The sequence below is a fragment of the Dipodomys merriami genome, unplaced genomic scaffold (assembly GCF_024711535.1).
Source record: "Dipodomys merriami isolate MVZ:Mamm:240054 unplaced genomic scaffold, mDipMer1.0.p SCAF_17, whole genome shotgun sequence".
Lineage (NCBI taxonomy): Eukaryota > Metazoa > Chordata > Mammalia > Rodentia > Heteromyidae > Dipodomys > Dipodomys merriami.
Window position 1 is genome coordinate 30,271,396 of NW_027203048.1, and position 22,129 is coordinate 30,293,524.

Consider the following 22,129-nt stretch of genomic DNA (forward strand, 5'->3'; position numbering starts at 1 on the left):
GGCCTTTTTGACAAATACATATCATGAACTTTGACAATAAAATAACTTAATCAATAGACTCACAAGTAAATTCATATAAATTGTCACAACATAAGATTTCCAGAAAGGGGGGATGATTGGGGGGGGGGGTGCGGGGAGAGGATAGGAAGGGATGGGAAAGGGAAACAAAGGAGGAGGCTACAATGCTTGATAAGAAATGTACTCATTATCTTGCCCATGTAATTGTAACCCCTCTGTACAGTATTTTCACAATAAAAAAAAAAAGATTTCCAGAAAGATACAAGGGATATTATGGTAGTTTAAGAACTCAATTAATCATTCAGCAAAATCCTTCTCCCTTTGTCAAGTATGTCAGCTGAGGATCTACAGAAAGCCTGTGATAGGAAAGGAATGAAAACCACAGTCATCTGATCCCTGGAACTTCTTCAGACATAGCACAGTATCATGGGATTATGGTGACAGGCATGCTTCTCACATATGATCTTCTTTTTAACTTTCTGTGTGTGTGAGAATCTGTCCTGGGGCTTGAATTTAAAACCTGAGTGCTAGGCTTGGGCTTTTATACACAAGGCTAGCTCTCTACCATTTGAGCCACAGCTTTGCTTCTGGCATTTTTTCTTATTAATTGAAGATATGAGTCTCACAGACTTTCCTTTCCAGGTGGGCAATGAACCATGGTCATCAGATCTCAGCTTCCTGAGAAGCTAGGATGGCAGGATGAGCCACTGGTACCCTGTTATTGCTTTTGTCTAAAAGAGTGTTAACATGTTCATCGATCACCAAGGTCGCCCAAAAATTCTTCTTGAGCCTCCAGGGAGTTCAAATCTAATTGTATTTTCACTGGTCATTTTTCTTCTCAGTGGACTTCAAACTGTCACAGTTTTCTAGTGCCTTCTCTACCACTCTCAAACCTTGCAACTACACTCTTCTCACTCCCTCAGATGCCTCATATTATCTTTCCAAATGCATTTCCTTCTCTTCCTCTAGTTTGTAAAACATTATTGATCAACCTCAACACTCCAAAACATACTGGAGTCTCTGTCAGTATTTTCTTTTTTCTTCATGTATAAATACTTTCATTTGATGGTGTGATACTTGAGAGCAATTATAATTGTAATACCTATCTGCAAAAGCACCAATCGCATTGAGACCTTGATTTAATAAACATCACTATCTATCAGACTCCGAACTAACCCCAACATCTAGGGAATTGAGAAGGAAGAAGGAAGGAGAAGCAGTATCTAACTTTAAGCATGTCATAGTGTTGGGTCAGAGGACTAGAAGTGCTAACCTGAGAGACGCATATACAATGAGTCATTCCATCATCCACAATGAAATTCTGGTACTAAAATCAATACATGAGAAAGTGCCATGGAAACAGGGACGAAAGCAGTATCACTTGTGTGTGACACTGAAGTCATGTTCTGAAGGGTCACTTAAAATCACCAGAATATAGGGCACATGTCTTCTAAAAGGAAAGAAAAAGTCAGGAATAGTGGTACATGTCTCTAATCCTAGCGCTTTGGAGATACAGGTAGGAGGATCAGAAGTGCAAGGCTAGAATGGGCTACAAAGCAAGACCCTGTCTCAAAAACACCAAGGACAGGCTGGGAAGAGTGCTTTCCTTGTATGCATGAGGCCCTGGTTCGATGCCTTAGCACCACATAAGCAGAAAAAGCCAGAAGTGGCACTGTGGCTTAAGCGGTAGAGGGCTAGCCTTGAGCCAAAGAGCTGAGGGACAGTGCCCAGGGCCAGAGTTCAGGCCCCATGACAGGAAAAACAATACACCAAGGACTAGGTCAGTATTAGAGTGTTTGCTGAGCTAGCATGCCCAAGGCCCTGGGTTTGAGCCCAGTATCAGGATAAACAAACAAACAAATAAATGTGGGACAATAGAATGAGTAATGAACAGAATTATTACTTAATTCAGCTACTAAGATAGTACATGATCCTCGGTACTATACAAAATGTCTGCTTCCTGCCATGGAGGGAGATATATCCTGAAGTTCACCAGAAGTATGACTTCCTATATGAATAAACCAGTACAGCCTGGCTCTTATGACATCTTTTCTGTGCACAAAAATTCATTTTAAAGGACATTGAGAAGCCAATCCCAGAAAGGCAAAAACAAAAGCTGCCTACATTCCTCTGCTTCAAATAAAAATAAAAAAATAAAAAAACTCTTCTTTAGAGATGTTGGAGCTAAGAAAACAAATAAAAAGTTGTTCTGAAAGAGAAGCAATTAAATTTTTGCCAAACATGACAGGGAGCTGAGAACCAAAGCAGACAGAGTAATGTCTATCTTTGGCACACCAGACAGGGAGGAGAGGAGTGTGTGTCTTTGATGGCAGACTTTATTTTAAAGGTGCTAACTGACATTTTGAAAGGACATAAAAACATAGTGAGGAGAGAGCTTTTCGGGCCCCTGCTGTCTGGGCTGCAAAAGCTCCCAATGTGCCCTAGGGGTTTTCATTTTCCTAGTCTAAGGCTAAGGCAAGATAAGGTGCAGGAAAGGAAAAGAGACAAAGAAAACAACTCTCTATCTTAAAGCAGCCACACAAATCCATACAATGCATTTAAGTTGCAAGTATAAAGAGGAAATCAGCTGTTTGTCCCTGCAAGCCTTGGAAAAGGGATCCTCAGGGCAACAGAAGGACAGAATGATGTCCATCTGGCAGCAAAGTATATACACTTTTTTTATAGGGAAGTCTGTTCTTATAGGGAAACTCTACTTGCACAAAAACTCACTCTCAGGTTATTTATTGGTTACTTGAGTCTTAAAGAAAGCTCCCTGAAATCAGTCTGGAGGGTCCTTAGAAGGCTAAAGATTGACCTCCCTTACGACCCAGTCATACCACTTCTAGGCATCTACCCTGAACAACAGGAACCAATATACAAGGACACAGGCACCTCCATGTTTATTGCAGCACTGTTCACAATAGCCAGGATATGGAAACAACCCAGATGCCCCACCACAGATGAATGGATCCAAAAATTGTGGTATCTATACACAATGGAATATTATGCAGCCATTAGAAATGACAAAATAATGGCATTTGCATGGAAATCGATGGAGCTAGAAGGAATCATGTTGAGCAATGTAAGCCAAGAGCAAAGAGACAAATGGTACATTGTCTCCCTGATAAGTGGATGTTAAATCCAAAATGTTAGGTGATACAACAAAATTAACAGGACTTAAGAAACAAAGAACTTCCACTCATCTGGTCGAACCACTACTAAATATCCCCATGCTGCAGATCACATGTATGGTGTATATGTGTACACCATTATATGTTATAGACTGTGATAGACAATTTGCTTCAGGAAAGTTAGAATGAACTTGTGACTTTAAATGAGCATCATTATTCCACAATACTGTAAAATTTGGGATATTATGTAATCACTTAATCACAATTTAAAAAAAAGAACCTCGGGGAAGGTAGGGAAGGGATGGTAGGGAGAAAACAATGGAGGGGGTAACAATGCTCAATAGGAAGTGTACTCATTACCTTACTCATGTAACTGTAACCTTCTGTAAAGTATCTTTACAATAAAAAATTTTTTTAAAAAAGAAAACTCCCTGGTGTTCCCAAGAACACCATTAAATAGGTGTCCACTGCCAGGGACAGTATTAAGGCATCTCAGTCTTTTTATTTTTTTAATCTTTAAGTCATTGTATAAATTACCTTTCAACAAATCAGTTTATGAGTACAGATGGTCTTGATCAATGTCACTCTTTCATCATTCTTACCCATCCCTCCCAACCCAATCCCTCCCCTCAATTTTCTTCATTTCATCGGATAGGTATTGACTATGATGACTGCCCTCTCCCCTTCCTCTCTTCATTTATCTACTCCTCATCTTGACCTCCTCTCACTTTCAAGTACTAGTTTCCCGGTATTCATCTTGTCAGACCGTGTGCTTATTCAAACGCCATTTGAATTCTCATTGTTCAGCTCATCTCCCTTACCTGTTTCCTTGCTTTTCTGACCCTAGAGTTCTACTCTCTGAAGGTGAAATCTGTTTATTATCTCTTGATCTTCCTAAGTCATTTTATACCATCAAAGGGGTTTAGATTTGAAGATTCCATTCATCTTCACCATACTTTAGACATCTCATGATGTAAATTCTTCCCTCTACCTAGGGTCATATAGACATTTCAGTCCATCTGTAAAATGAGATGAAATGCTAAACTTCTCTTTCTAGGAAGGGGAATAGACATTAGAAGTTGGAAAGCAAAGGGAACCAATGTGATTATGACCCAGAGGATTCTCCACTTCCAGGTGTCCATTAACTAATATTTATTAATGCCATGCAAATAAAGATAGTATTTCTACCACCACTGACTCAATGGCTATTACAGACACATAGTGCCTCTTGTGGTCTATCACTCCATAACATTTACCAATCCCCACGCTAGGCAAGATATTATGTTAGAAGACACAAGAATAAAAGAGGCACTGTGTTAGACTTGGCAAAAGCAGTATAAGATGGACCAGACAGGGTGAGGAAAAGAGGTTTAGAGAAGGAGCTTGGTTAGATGGGATGGAAGACACACCAAGTTGATCCAAATAGATAAACCTATAGGTCTCAAAAATCATAAAGCAAATCAGAAATAACAGTCTTGGCAAGAAGAACCCAGTGACATGAATAAAAAAATCTCAGAGCTAAGACCAGGACCTGGGGAGATAAATGTATCCAGAAAATAGTTCAAGGTTTGCAAGTAGATTGCTGCTAACAGTCAGGGGATGACTACTAAATTACTTAATAAGCTAAGAAGCATGCCTTATTATTGAAATGGCTATTTCAGAAGTATATTTGTCTATGCACTAAAATGGCTTATCTTGATTCTGGCAAGATTTCCAAAGGACAATGACAGGTAAGAAAAGGGAAGGAAAATGAGGAAGAAAAAATGAGGTTTTTTTTGTTTGTTTGTTTTTTTGTCGGTTCTGGGGCTTGAACTCTGGGCTTGGGTGCTGTCCCTGCGCTCTTAAGCTTAAGGTGAGTGCTCTACCGCTTGAGCCACAGCGCCACTTCCTGAGTTTTTATTTTTAAATGACTTGAGGAAAATGAAAATTTTGCACAAATTACAAAAAAAGCCTTCTCAATTGTTTTCAGAAATGCAATTTAACCATGAGGAAATTTTCCCTAATTGTCTGAGACAATGAAGGAGAAGGCAAGTTTCTTAATTGCCTGGTTACAAAACACATTACGAAATGGATGCTGTTTCAAGATTGAGAATCTGGTCAAATATTATCTTTTTGCATTTCTTCTTTGTCTATAAAAAGAAAATGAGAGAGAATGACTCAGGAAAACACAAAGCTGTCTATTAAGAAACAGAATTGGAAAGAAATTATAGCTGAGAGAAACAATGACTCATAAAAATGACAGATAAGGAGTAATAGTTAAAAACTTAAATAGCTAATGATGGTTCTCCAAAATGAATCTGAAATGAAATTAAAACAAACATTTTCAATTTATTATGATTGGGGAATCACTGCAAGAAGCAGATAGGAAATACTGTCTCTTTCCATTATTTTTGCAAAGCACAGAGAATAGTTCTTTTAGACAATTTCAGCACTTTACAAAATTCCCAGAAGCAGCAAGCTCTCTGCAGTAGAGGTCACACACTCATAGGCTCAAGATATAAAGCAGACAGACTCAAGTCAATAGGAACATCAAATTAGTTTGCTGGTTATTGAGTTGGAGAGGGCACTTCGATGCCCTGGTGTCTGAACTCCCTGATATCTGGAGGAGATATCAATTTAATTTTACAAAAAAATTCCTAGTAACTCAAATTGGTCATCTGCATATTTTAATTTTCTGAAGCTTAAAAACAAGCAAATAGATATACTTAACATTTTTTCAGTGTAAGTTATATTTTCAGATGCTATGATTGCTTAGCTTCAAAGATGTTTACAATTTCTTTTCCTTTCCTTGGTATCCAACAGGCCAAAAAAATAATCCTTGGTATGAGCATATGAAGTGATTCATACTTATAAAATCAAGTGTTACCTTGGGAAATAAATTGACCAAATGACTCCTTTATATGTATCCAGCTCTAAAATATTATAGTTTAGTGGTATTCAAACAGTTTTTCTAAATAGTCAGACCTGATAAAACAATTTTTAAAGGAATAGGTTAGGTCTTCAAAAGATTGTCAAATGCTTTCTTTAAAATTGTGTGTGTGTGTGTGTGTGTGTGTGTGTGTGTGTGTGTGTGTGTGTGTGTGTGTGTATGTGTGTGTGCCAGGCACTGGTGGCTCACACCAATAATCCTAGTTACTCAGGAGGCTGAGATCTGAGGATCACAGTTTGAAGCCAGCCAGGGCAAGAAAGTCTATGAAACTTTTTTTTAATATATATATTTTTTATTGTAAAGATACTGTACAGAGAGGGGTTACAGTTACATGAGCAAGGTAATGAGTCCATTTCCTATCAAGCATTGTTACCCCTTCCTTTATTTTTCCCGTACCATCCCTTTCCTCCCCACCTCCCCAACTTCACCCCTTCCCCCCTGCAAAGTTGTAAAGTCCGTTTTCAACATAATATCTTGTTTTTATCTCCAATTAACTACCAAAATCCAGAAGTAGAGCTATGGTGCAAGTGGTAGAGCACCAGTGTAAACAAAAAAGCTCAGGGACAGTGCTCAAGACCTGATTTCAAGCCCCAGGACTGGCATAGGAAAAAAATTAATTAATTAATATGTGTGTGTATTTATGTATGTAACTTTCCTGTGTTTCCCTAGGAACCTATCTTCTGACTTAAAAAATACAATATATAGGAAAATAGCACAATCATAATACAATATATAGGAAATATATGTAATACTTATTCAGACAAATATTTCTGATAAATATGCCATATATTTATCAGAAGTATATATGTGTATATACTTCAGGAAATTTACTATACCTATATATCCTATGACTATTTCCTATATGTAGGAAATTTTATATACATATAAATAATATTTACATGTTGTTTTGTATTTAATCTTTGAGAGTCCCCTAAAAACTGTGGATTTAAATGCGGCCCCCACCTAATGATGTTATTAGATGGTGGTGGAGGTTTACGTGGTGAAGCCAACAAACTGACAATATTCGAATTAGGTCTTTGCAAGATACTTGAGGTTCAATGAAGTCACAATTCCTATTCTGATAGAACTGCTAGATGTACAAGAGAGGAAGATGGGAAAGAAAGAAAATCAGGCATCTTTTTTTTATGCACATGACAAGGAAGGGCCATAACCACAAATGTCTATAAGCCAGGAAGACAATCCACACCAGAAACCACATCTTGCTAGCATTTCATCTTGGACTTTCAAGTTCCCAGAACAGTGATAACATAAATATTTTTGTTGTTTCTTCATTTTTATTACATTTTTGTAAAGCAAGTTTGCTAGTTTCTAATTTTCTCTCTCTTTTTTCTCCCTCTCTTTCCCTACCTTTCTTCCTCCCTCCCATCCTTTATCTCTCTGGCCACCTTGGGGTTTGAATTCAGGGCCTAACTAATGCTTATGCAGTCATGATACTGACTGAGCAACACCTCCAGCATTACATTTCTTTAGTTTAAGCCACAAAAATTGTGATATTTTGTTAAGGTAGCTAAGCCACTAAAATGGCTGCCTTATGATGTGTTTTTAATTTCTGTGATGATTTTGTTTTCTTCTGCATTCTGACATTTTTTATTGTATGGTTTTCTATTGCTTTTCTGTTTTTGTTCTCAGTTTTAAATTCCTAATTCATGAGCCTCTTTTGTAACTTCAATTGCTTTTTAAATTACTTTTAATTCATTTCGAAGTGCTGTTTCAGTTTTCTTTTATCTTACAGCTGTAATTTTTCAAATGTTCATTGTTTCTAATGGTTTTTCTCTTATCTTCCTTGTCTCTCAGGGTATTTTTTGTATGGGTGTTGGTTTATTTTTTTCTATTTATTTGTGTTATATTTTTTGGTCCAGCAATAAAAAGAGATCCTAGGATATAAATGTGTGGGGAGTCTCAATATGTCCCTCTTTGTTGATATAATAATAGGCAGGATTTAAAAACAGATATGACATCTTTCTACCAAAATCTCCCAGTCTATATTATCTCAACAATATTCAAAACCTTAGCTATTTTCCTCTGTCTCTTATCCACCAAGCCTCCAAGGAGAGTCTCTAGCTTTCAATATATCATCTGTTCTTCATATGTGATATCTTCATTACATTTCCGGTTCAAATGTTGCTCTCTTCCCAAATTTTTTTCTATTGACTCTTCAGTAACCACTCTCATGATTCCCAAGACCCTGTATGTGTTCTTGGTACTATTCAGGATATCACCACCTTCTACTGAGCTTTATTCTATAATCTCTGTGTTCTACCACCAATTCTAATCCTTCTATTTAAATTCTCACATATTCCTCCTAACTCTGCTTGGTTGTAAACTACAAAGATTATCATGATTATTTCTGCGACATACTCATATGTAGAAGAAATACCTCCTACTTATAACATAAGTAAAGGTCAAAATGTGCTTATTGGATCTTTCTGGTGATATGCAGTTTGAGGGCAGCAGATAAATAGATGAGTAGAATAGGAATCTATCATTCTTTTACAGGGACCTAGATATGTAACACAATTTTAAATTAAACTTTCAATAACTTTTCAGAAAGACTTTAGAGGATTAAAATATGCGTGCCTAACTCTTCCATTGCAGAGGAAACATAAAATGTAAGTGGCTTTTCTGAAGCAAGTCATTTCTCACTGTCAGAATGGCCCATGTTCTATGATTTCTGACCTCCACTGTTCTTCCTGTCTGGTACCAGACCACATACTGGTGTCTATGACAGGCTGTCACTCTGTGAACCATACTGCATTAGTCAGCTTTACATCACTGTGACAAATTGGACAAAAAGCAACCTTATGGGGAAAGATTTCTTTGGGCTCATCATTTCACATATTTTGGTCCATTGCTGATTGACTCTCTTGTTTTAGACACGAGGTGAGGTAGAACATCATGGCGATCATAGGTGAGGTAGAACATAAGAGGTGGTGCAGGAGACTGCTCACCTCATGGCAGCAACAGGAAGCAAAAATGGACAGGAGAAAGGAGCCAGAGACAAGATATAATCTTCAAAGAGACCCATTCATTTTTCAGGATGCAGCAAATCCTATGTTTTGGCCTCTCTATTCCCTTGCCAGATGTCCTGACTCATGTTGACAAGCCAATAGTTACCACATGCCCACTTGATAGTTTGAACATGAGACACAGGAACTTTTTCTTCAAAAGAAAAATATTCATATTGAGAGGCCTTTTATTCTTGCATCTCCATAATTCTAAAGCCTCACAGAAAACTGTATTAACAGTGAATATTCGGCAGCTGTGCATGAAAGATAAGTATGATCTAAAAAATTTTGATCACTATTTTCTTCAAGGAGGTTTAATGTATTCTCACTCTCTTTCTCTGTGTGTCTGTTTTACTTCTGCTCACCATGTACTATATAAATGTCTATGTTGCATATTTACATATATACATACGTAGATGCAGCATACCATAAAATACACAAAGAAAAACTATTGAGAGTTTTGGCAAAAAAATGCCTTGCTCCAGTGGAGATGTTGGGAAGACTAAAATAGTGGTCTTGTAATCTTGAAATAGAAAGCTTTATATATAATATCAAGGAGAGTACATGCCAATAAAATAGTGAACATATTTTTTTTTGTCGGTCATGGGGCCTAAACTCTGGGCCTGGGCACTGTACCTCAGCTCTTCAGCTCAAGGCTAATGCTCTAATACTTTGAGCCACAGTACCACTTCTGGCTTTTTCTGCTTATGTGGTGCTGAGGAATCAAACCTCAGGCTTCATGCATGTGAGGCAAGCACTCTACCACTGAGCAACCTTCCCAGCCCAATAATGAACATATTTAAAGAAAGGATTGGAAATAAGAAGTTTGGACTTGAAGTGGCAAATGGCAATTTTAATGACAGTAACAGCAAAATGAAGCAATTAAGAATATTAAGAAGATTTTAGAATATCAGGATAAAATATTGGACTCTCATCACAGAAACAGTACATGGTCATTCAAAGTTTTGAGCAGGTGAATGATGACTGCCCAAAAAGATGAATCCAATAGTAAGGGATTGCAAAACGGGTCAAAATTTAGAGAAAATAGAGGCAGGATTCACTGAAGGAAATTCCAACTAGTTAGACAAAGAGTAAAATAGATCTCTATGCATGCTTATAAAATAATACAAACAAGGGGTTTTATGGAATATGTTATTTTGTTAGACATCAACAACAAAAGAAGTTTATTTCTGATTTCATCATAAAATCTGAGACCTTTGATTATCCTAAATGCCATTTCCCTGCCCAGTCATCTATAGAATAAATGATGCTGTCTGCATTGTGTCAAGAAGTTTGACATACATAAACATTTGGAAAGCAGAATTTAGCATCTCCAAACTAAAAATAAAGTCTAAATCTTTCATTTTTTCCCTTTCTTCCTCACGTATTTCAGTTAATTGTGTTTCTTTGTCCTCTGCAACTAATTTTGTGAGGCTAACATTGCCCTATAATTATATTTTACCTTATGCAAGGATAGTCACTGTGAAATTGAAGCTAATCCAGGATTTTGTTAAATACAGAGTCCAAATAGGGTCACTTAGGTTGAATATAGAGACTTTTATCCTTTCATCAAATCAAATATGAAGGATTCAGCTTGGCTAGAATTACCTCTGTAGATCTTTGCCTATAGTGGGATGAAGGTCACTGAGCTGATTAAAGAGTTTATGAAAATAATGGGCTCTTCTTCAGAGGCAGTCTGAGATGATTTTTTTAATGGAGAGCAAAAAGGGGATTAAATGGTTCAATGGAGATAATACCTGGGGGGAAAACCCTCCTGTCCTTATGTCAAATAATTATTCTTCCAAGAAGACAGGAGTCTGTGAGAATAGAATGGCTAGATGTTTTTTTTCTTTCCTTTGAAACTATGACAAACTACAAAAAAAGAAGTTTGAAAATGAAAGGTAAGAGATAAAAGTGAGGCAGGAACAAATTCTGAATATGGAAATCTAAGTCACTAGGAGAACTAGGAATGTGTGAATAGAGTATAAAAGAATGATATGCATTTGTCTAGAACTCAGAGGCATGGACAAGGTGAGCAGGTTTCAACTGATAATCTATATATAAAGCATTACATTGTGACATCTGTAATTATGTGTATGTTTTACTCTAATTGGTCTGTGAGTTTATTGCGGACAGGGATGTTTTATTAATCTTTGGCACTAAGCTAGTGGGCCATTCTTTGGGAATGCTAAATATATCAATTATGTATGTAATTCAATAAACTTAGAATCTTCTCACTTTGTAAGAATGTAATTTCTTAAAGAAGAAATGGCGTTTCTTGTTCCTCATTGTATCCATTCACCAGAATCTAAAGCATAATGGGCCAATAGTAAGTATGCCATATTCTATATGAATTAATATTTGGACAATGGAATGGAAAGACATAGGCAGTACCCATGGTCAATGATATACATCTTTTTATTTGCTGTGTCAGTACTGCTTTGCCAGGTTAATCTTTTGTAGTATATAACTGTAAAGATTATCTGTTGCCCAATTTCATATCAGTTACCTAGAGTCATAACTCACATGTTTTAAATGATTAAATATGAAAAACATTTTTTCTAAGGACTATGCCGGTTCAAAAAATCTCAAAAAGCTAAAATAAATGTCAGTCTCAAAAAACAATTTCTTTACATATTTTTATGTTTCCATATTTTTAAATCTATAACAACAAGTACTAATGTAATAGGAAATCAAAAAGCTCTACAAGGAATGGGAGGTATGAAGAAAAACACAATTACATAGTGCTTAAGCAGTGTGCAAACACATGTGGACACATATAAAACATTACTCTTTATACACATAAGGTAATGCCTTTTCCATGACTCACAGAATATACTGTTTTTCTAATTTCCATGATTATGATTCTGTAAGCATCCTGAGAATTTTCAGTGAGACTGGCAGAAAATAATCTCCAAAGATATTCTCTATGATTACTTATTATGCAAACTATCACTATAATGCAATATGTATAGAAGAAAGACAAAATAGCTTATTGTATTAACAAAGGCTTACTTTATTTATAATTAACTTACTCTCCAAAGAAAAATGCTACAAATCCTAATCCCAGTGTCTCTGGTAGCATAAAATTACACGTACAAAAGACTAAAAATTCAAATCACTAATTAGGACGCTTACAGGTATGTTTTGCATTCTGTAAAATAGCCTTTCAGGCAGTGTTATGCATGAATAAGGTCTTACTACATATTCACCCCTTCAATCATCTACAATTATCTTTTCTAGAGCAAAACATACTAGAGCTGAATAATGCAGAAAAGAAAGAATAATCACTGCAGCTCAAAAAATATATTATTGAAAAGAAATGCAAATCAAAACAACATTGAGATACCACCTCACTCCAGTTAGAATGGCTATAATCAAGAACTCTAATAACAACAGATGCTGGAGGGGTTGTGGACAGAAAGGAACCTGACTTCATTGTTGGTGGGAGTGTAAACTTGTTCAACCACTTTGGAAATTAGTATGGAGGTTCCTCAAAAGACTCCACATAGAGCTCCCCTATGACCCAGCAAAACCACTTTTGGGCATTTACCCAAATGATCACAAACAAGACCACACTAAAGCTACCAGCACTATATGTTTATTGCAGCATTATTTACCATAGCTAAGATATGGAACCAACCCAGATGTCCCTCAGTAGATGAATGGATCAAGAAAATGTGGTATATATACACAATGGAATTCTATGCCTCCATCAGAAAGAATGACATTGCCCCATTTGTTAGGAAATGGAAAAACTTGGAAAAAATTATATTAAGTGAAGTAAGCCAGGCCCAAAGAAACATAGGTCCCATGGTTTCCCTTATTTGTAATATCTAGTATATGTATGAGTCAAGCGGAAAAGTTCAGATAATGTGATGTTAGGAAAATGAACCCTTAGATATGTATTTTAATGTTTTTTTCCTTTCATGCATTTCTTTCTAACGCATTTATAAGTCCCTCCCCCACAGTATAACCCCTGCTTTCACTATATTTGATATCATTATAACTTGTAGAGGAGATGGGGAAAAACAAGTCGTTTAAGGATACAGGTGGACCTGTTGCAACAATGAGAAGTACAAGTTGTCATGTGGAAAACGAGCTTTACAATATTGGTGGGGGCGGGGGGCGGGGGGGTGGGGGAGGGAAGGCTGTGGGGATTGGGGGGGAGGCTGGGAAGGGATGTGAAGGGTAAACAAAGGAGGCTGCAATGCTTGATAAGAAATGTACGCATTAACCTGTCCATGTAATTGTAACCCCTCTGTACAGTGTGTTCACAAAAAAATAAAAATAAAAATAAAATAAACAACAAATACAATCCATGAAACTATGGCCGATATTAAAATATATATATATATTATTGAATTTCAGATATTTCTTCTTATCCTTTTCAAAGCATACACTATAGTTGAACAGCCAAAAAATGTGAACAATAGTCAATTAATTATCATAACCAGATTATAATCACAAGACTATGGTTTTACCTTGAAAGATGGAAAGAGTTTGGTGCAGAAGGAAATTATGTCAAATGGTTTCAAATGTCCTCAGGCAAAAACATAGTAGGTAACATGACTTAATGAATGATGGACAGACAAAGGCTGGATATGTGTGGGAAAGATTTGAAGCAAAGACTTCAGAAAATGTATTGAGGGGTTAAGGAAATGAAAGACAATAACTTTAGGCACATGTCAAAAGCTTTGTAATGCACCAATTCAGAATTATTTTATTAGTCTTCTACATATAAACTTCAAAGGGTCTTTAATTGTAACATATGCCTTTCTTTCACAAAAATCAATGAAAGGTAAGCAAATAAATTTATAATACCCTAATGTTGAGACTGGAAGTCCAAATCCTAACAGTTCATTTATAATCTTCATTGCATGACAGAACATGAAAAGAAGATAGCCACCCATTTTATTTTAATAAAAAACACATATAAATGCAGGCTGTCACATCCCATTTTTGCATATAGAAAGGAAATCTAATAAATGATAAGGGAGAAAATAAAGGGGAGAAAATTCTCACTCCTCCAAAAACGTCTCTAAATGTGTTACCTTTGATCTGGAGCTTTAGGATTAGAAATATTATCTTTTTTAAAGTCCCTCTAGAAAAAAAAGTTTGCTTTGCAAAATTAATGTTTGGATTTTAAAAGTATATCAACCCACTAAATTTAGTCCTTTTGACAGAAAAGAAATGAAAGCAGAGACCCTCATTGTTGGCATTTGTGCAAATGAAGAGATTGTGATCTTAAATTTACAATATAGAATCTGCCTGTTCTCATGCTTTGTGGACTGGACTGACTATACATGGCAATTATTTTCAAGAACAGCAGAAGGAACTAAAGGAGGAGATGGAAAGCAAGGCTGTGCCTTTTTAAGCAACTTTTCTACACAGGAGAAAATATTACGCAGGCTACAAACATAAAGAGACTGAGTGAAGAAAGAAAGACCACATGATGGAAAAGCAGAGAGAATTTTAAATGTCATCATAAATGACAGAAGCCTTTAGTGTCCCAAGAGCATTGTTGGGTAAACAGGACCTCTCCCTACCCACCCTTCTCTCCTCCAGTTAATTAATGTTGATCTTCCCAGAAGCAGGAAGCAGATGTTGCCTGATTGTTCCTAGTGCTCTCCAAGGGCCAATCTCAGATGAGAATCCTTAGTCTTTCCAGTAAAACTTATTTTAACATTCTTAATCCAAGAAAAAAATATATGTATACACTCAACATTCATGTGCCAATATACCCAAATAAAAACAGGCTTGTTGAATGGTATACACAAGTTTCTTAAACGATGGCCAAATGGAAAGAGGAGATTCTGGATGGATTGTGTGTTCAAAATTATATAAAGTCATTATATAAAAAAGATAATATTCTTCTTTGTCTACTCTACATCTTGGGCCTTTAAGTTAATAAAGCTGTATAACCTCTGTCCACCATAGAGACCATCTAAGAGCCCAGAGGAAACATACTCCTACTACCCTAAATCTACCCTGATTTGGTCATTGAGATTCATTCTACCTCACCCAGTTAGAATGGCGATTATCAAGAAAACTAATAACAACACATGCTGGTAGGGATATGGCCAAAGGGAGCACTACTAAACTGTTGGTGAGAATGTAAATTTGCTCAACCACTGTGGAAAGCAGTATGGAGGTTCCACAAAAAAAACTACACATAGAGCTCCCCTATGATCCAGTAGTCCCACTCCTGAGCATTTACCCAAACAAGGCCACACTACACCTACCAGCACAAGTATGTTTGTTTCAGCATTATTTACCATAACTAAAATATGCAATCAGCCCAGATACTTCTCAGTAGGTGAATGGATCAAGAAAATGTAGTATATATACACACATCAGAAAGAATGATACTGTCTACCATTCATAAGGAAATGGAAAGACTTGGAAAAAATCATATTAAATGCAGTAAGTCAAACCCAAACAACCATAGGCTCCATGGTTTCCCTCATTTGTAATAATGAGTATATGTCTTGGATAGTTCTAGCAGAAGATCACAATAGCTCAAAAGCTATGTACATACCCTCACATCTTGAAGCAGCTTTAAACTATTTGATTCCCGATTACTTTCCTTTCACAGGTCCTCAGCTGCCTGGGCTATATGCCTAACACCTTGCACTAGCAGAGCCTGATGGTAATGACCCACTTCTGCATTTTACAAACTCAGCTGATCTTACGGAACTCCCAATTTTGTAAACCCACTGGGATGTGTCTGAGATTCCAGATAAAGGATCATCCTCCCAGGACTTATCTGGGGATCTCAATCAGGGAAGGAGCACCATCTACTAAGTAGTAAAAGGTTTGTATTTATACATTTATAGTGCTGAAATCATCTACAAACCCCCCAAGAATATGTCCTTTATTTTTTTTTCAAGAATTTAGTACTTCCTTCTCCAGAATTCTCTTTGGCATCATTCCTGTTTTAATTTATGAAATCTATGCATTAATTTAGAAAACTATGCATTAATACTCTGTTCTTTGAGTCTGTCTGTTCTAATGACCTTGTCCTTGACTTAAACTCAGCTTCTACATTTAATAAAAGCATTTCTCCAGGAATTTCCATTTTAATTGGCTCACATATCCATGTTCCTGTCCCAGCTTCCACTTGTATACTATACTTCCTGTCTACGCCTAATCAAAAATTCCTCACCAGGCATTATGTAGCTCATGTCTGTAATTCAAGTTATGCAGGAGGTAGAGACTGGGGGTAGGGAGAGTCAAGACACTGGGTAAAATGATATTGAGATCTCATCTCAATAAACAAGTCAGGCATGGTTATCTACATCTGTGATCCTAGTGAGAAAGGAGACCCTGGAAAAGGAGGAAAAACTTGACTCAAAGCTGATTCTGAGGAAAAGTGAATCAACACCTCAAAATTAAAAGGGTCTGGGAATATGTGTCAAGTGGAAAAGAGCCTGCCTAGAAAGCAGGAGGCCCTGAATTTGAACATAATACCACCAAAAAAGCCATCTTTTCTCATCATGGTTCTCTCCCTATATCCTTCATAATTCTGTTAGATCATCATGGTCAATATTCACATGCTACAATATCTCCTATCCAAGGAGGAAGTTTCTTAATCTCATATCCCTCATGTCTTTATAAACAGCAATAAAATATCTGTGTCACTGTCACACTTGATTCCATCTAACCTACTTCCTTTATCTCCACATGCTTATTCTATTATAGAGCAAGATGTATATTTATCATGTCAGTATTTCCTATTTATCATGTCAGTCATATTTCATCATGTGACAGACTATGTCAGCTTTGTTCCACTAACTATACTAGATGTAGGCCTACATCCATAGAAGGCCCTCAGTAACTTAGGAGTGCAGGAATGAATGCACCTTTCCTGAAAGTTTCCAGGTACTTTAATGAGTTTCTCCCTAGTAACAGCTACTAGGTAGCAAAGCTGTTCCCCCTAATACCTTCACTTCTCATACCTTCAGATGCCTGGCCCAAAGTCACCTATTATTTTCAACTGAGTTGTCTCTGTAACATAGCAGATTTAACAAAGAAACTGTTTTGGAACCCTAGTTCTTCTAAACATAATCTGTAATGCATTTCTTTTTCCTCAGAGTTTGAATGGTCGGTTCAACACATATAGATTTGTCTTAGTCCATTTCAATGGCTATAATGGACTACCACAGACTTGGTGTCTTATAAACAAGAGATATTAATTTCTCACCGTTCAGTGTTTGGGAATCCTAGGACCAATACTCTGGCAGATTTAGTGTCTGATAAAAGCCCACTTCCTGGCTCATAGCTTGAAGTCTTCTTGTGGGTTCTCTTCTCACTTGGTAGAAAGGGAAGTCTCTCCTCTATGGGAACTAATCCCATCTATTAGCATTCTCTTGATCTAATCAAGTTCCAAAGTCCTCACCTCTGACTCTCATCACATTTGGGATTAAAAATTCAACAAATGAACTTTGGGGAGACACAGACATTTCAAACTAGAGTAGGCTGTATGTGCTTCAGTCTGATTCAAGTAATAACATATGCTGACCTAGTATCAGAAATTATTCCAACCACACTACTCAGCAATTGGAGCCTCACCTCTCCAAGCTTTGTTCAATAGTGAAGAAATGTTGTAATTCAAAGACTAGGTGAGTATCACAGTTTTTACATTATGTCAACATGAAGCTATCTTTTTATTCCAAGGCACTGTAACAAATAGCATGATAATTCATACAACTTTAATTTATAGAAATATTTTCTTTATTAAAAGTTATTTACTCAAATGCTGCTGTTATTTAGATAATGCCAATTTTCATCGACAAGATTTGAAAGGGAAAAGCAACACTTGATTTGAAACAGAAAAGTGATACTTAAATATTTACATTGTGCTTATTTATACAAAATCACAATTATCCTTAGAAATATTCCTCATAAAGCAAATAACATAAAAAGTCATGCTGGTAGCTTCAAGACAGTGGTATTCAATATTCATTGTGATGCTGCATTTAATGTCAGACATAAATCACCTGAAAGCGTGATTAAAACTATAAATAGAAAGCAACTATCTAGCATTTTAATCAAAATAATCTCTTTAATACAAACCTATAGCCTTTGAAATAAAAAGGCAGATAGGAAGAAATAAATCAATCTTGTAAGGATGACTTATTAAAATCTGACACAAACAATTCATCCTCTTTTTTAACCCCTTTTTTAAAGCACCATTTATGTGCTTAAATTACGATTATGTAAATTTAAGCATGCTAAAACATCATCATAACCCTCAGACTATGATAGAATTACAAGATAATTTTTGTCAGTTTGCTGTGACACTGAATATATACAGTCAATGTGTTTTATTCTTAGATGTATATGCTTAGCAAATTCATTATATGCATAGAATGTTCTGCATATTAGATACATACATATGCATATAATGCATATATGTTTCCACATATGCATACAAGGTACCCTGATCAAATCCATCCCTCTACCATCCCCATCTCCCTCTCCATCCCCTTGTAGGACAATTTCAACAGATTTCACTGGTCTACTTTGACCATACTCACCTCCCTCTCTACCTCTTCTTTGTCTTCCCTTCCATTGCTGGTAACTACTTCTAAAACAGACCCTACTTGACATGAGTGTCCTTCATTTTTTATTGCTGGATTCTGCATATAAGAGGAAAATATGATATTTGACTTTGACAGTCTGGATTATTTCATTTAACATGATGCTCTCCAGTTCCATACATTTCATGCATCATAATATATATATAGTTTTTTTTATACATTAATTGACTGATGGACACCTAAGCTGTTACTGTGTTTTGACTATTGTGAATAATTCTGCTGTAAATATTGGTATGCAAACATCTCAACCATTTGCATACATTCCTTCGACCATATATCCAAGAATGATTTGGAAAGGACCATATGGTAGTTCTATTTTTAATAAAAATAAAACATAGAAAACATAAACCTCCATTATGATTCCAATTCTCTCTGCACTAATTTACAGTCCCACTAATAGTGTATAATATTTTTCCCACATCCTCACTGTTGATTGTTGTTGGTTGTTTTTTCAATGATTCAGCCATTCTGACTTGGGTGAGATGATGTTTTGGGGAGAGAAACATTGATTGGTTTTGCATGAGTGCATGCTGGTAATAGGGCAGAACTTACACTCATGCTCTGGCTTGGCTTTTTCTACTTAAGGTTAGTGCTCTACCACTTGAGCCACACTTTCACTTCTGTCAATGATGTTTTGATGTGTATTTCCTTTATGGCTAAGAATGTTGAATATTTTTTCATGTATTTCTTAGCCTCATTGGAAAAGCTGATCAATTCACTTCCTCAATTGTTAATTGCATTGTTAATGCTTTGGCATTTAATTTTTTTTCCTGTCACTTGAACGTAATTTTTTTTTTTTTTGGTGAAAATACCGTACAGAGGGGTTACAATTACATGGGCAAGGTAAAAAGAGTACATTTCGTATCAAGCATTGTTGCCTCCTCCTTTGTTTCCCCTTCCCACCCCTTCCCATCTTCTTCCCCCTCCATCCTCCCTTCCCCCATTCCTTCCTTCCCCTCCCCACCCCCGCGTCTTCCCCTCCCCCACAACACCCCTTCCCACCGCCCAAAGTTGTAAAGTTCGTTTTTCGACATGACTTCATGTACATCTCATTGTTGCAATGGGTCAACCTGTATGCCTATTTAAACAATTTGTTTTTTCCCTTCCCCTCTACAAATTATACTAACATCAAATAAAGTGAAAGCAGAGGTTATACTGTTGGGGAGGAACATACAAAGCAAAAAGAAATCATCTTATAAATATGTTAGAAGCAATAGCAAGAAAGAAAAAACATTTGAGTCCTTATTTTGGGGTTCATTTCACCTAACATCAATTTATCTGACCGCTTCTGCTTGTCTCAGACATATACTAGTTATTGTAAATAAGGAAAACCATGGGACCTATGTTTCTTTGGGCCTGGCTTACTTCACTTAATATAATTTTTCCATCTTTCCATTTCCTAACAAATGGGGCAATGTCATTCTTTCTGATGTAGAAATAGAATTCCATTGTGTGTATATACCACATTTGCTTGAGGGGCAGGCATCTGGGTTGGTTCCATATCTTAGCTATGGTAAATAATGCTGCAATAAATATAGCTGTGCTAGTAGCTTTAAGATACCCTTGTTTGTGATCATTTGGGTAAATGCCCAAAAGTGGGATTGCTGGGTCATAAGGGATCTCTATGTGGAGTCTTTTGAGGAACCTCCATACTGCTTTCCAAAGTGGTTGAACAGAGTTTACACTCCCACCAACAATGAAGTAAGGTTCCCTTCTGTCCACGTCCTCTCCAGCATCTGTTGTTATTAGAGTTCTTGATTACAGCCATTCTAAATGGGGTGAGGTGGTATCTCAATGTTGTTTTGATTTGCATTTCTTTTATGGCTAGGGAGTCTGAGCATTTCTTCATGTGTCTATTGGCCATCCTTCTTTCCTCTTCAGAGAAGTTTCTCTTTAAGTCTTTAGCCCACTTATTTATTGGGCAGTTGTTTCTTTGAGGATTTGTTGTTGGGGGATTTAATTTTTTGAGTTCCAGGTATATTTTAGATATGTGACCCTTGTCCATCGTATGGGTAGTGAAGATCTTCTCCCAATCCATGGGCTTTCTATTGATCTTGCTAGCTATGTCCTTTGCCATGCAGAAGCTCTCCAATTTCATGCAATCCCATTTGTCCAACCTTTCTATGATTTGTTGTGTTTCTGGGTCTCTTTTAATAAAATTTCTGCCTGTTCCAAGGAGACCTAGGGTTTCTCCTATTCCATCCTGTAATGTTTTCAGAGTGTCTGCTTTGACTCTGAGGTCTTTGATCCATTTGGAGTTGATTCTGGTGCAGGGTGATATATAAGGATCTAGCTTAATTTTTCTACAAATGATTAACCAATTTTGCCAGCACCATTTATTGAAGAGGCTGTCTTTCTTCCATTCTATTATTCTAGCTCCCTTATTGAAAATTAGATGGCTATAGGTCTGTAGGTTCATTTCTGGGTTTTCAATTCTATTCCATTGGTCCTGAGGTCTGTTCTTGTGCCAGTACCAAGTTGTTTTGATTACTATGGCTTTGTAGTAGAGTTGAAATTTGGTATTGATATTCCTCCAGCTCTGTTCTTTCTGTTAAGGATCGTTTTTGCTATTCAGGGTCTTTTATTGTTCTATATGAATTTTTGGACTGCCTCATCTTTTTGGCATTTAATATTTTAGAGCACTTTGTGTATTCTGAATATTAATACTTTCTCTGATAAATGATATGCAAAGTTCTCTCCCATTTTGTAAGTTTACTTTTGATTCTGAAAATTGTTTTTTTTTAATTCTTTTTGGAGAAATCATCTGTTATAACTTGATACATTCATTTCTCAATTCTTGTTATTATTTTTCTGAGCAATTGGGGTTCTATTCAGAAAAACAGTACCAATGTTGATATACCCCTATGTTTTTTTCTGGCAGTTTTAAAGTTCCTGGTTGTTAAGATTATCAACCCATTAGGAATTGATTTTTTTGTGTGTAAGATAATAGAGGCCTAATTTCAGTCTTGTACTTTGAGATATTCAATTTCCCAACAACATTTGTTAGAAAGCCTGTTCTCCAATATGGGCTTGGGGGAGACTTTGTTAAAAGTCAGATAGACTAGGTCCTGGTCGCTCATGTTTATAATCCTAGCTACTATGGAAACTTAGCTCTGAGGATCAAGATTTGGAGCCATTATTGATCAACAAATCTGAGAGACTGTTATCACTAGTTGACCAGAAAAAAAGTCAGAAGTGGAGGTATACCTCAAGTCGTAGGGCACCAATCATGAGCAAAAAAGTGGAACAAGAGCTCCATGTAGGTATGCGTTTATTTTGAGATCTTCTATTCTGTTCCACTGGTCTTCGTGTCTGGTTTTGTTTTGGTATAATGCTGGTTTTGTTACTATTGAACTATAGCCAGCACATCTGTGGGCTCTTGGTAAATATTTGTTCTAATTTTCCACAGTATTTGACAGC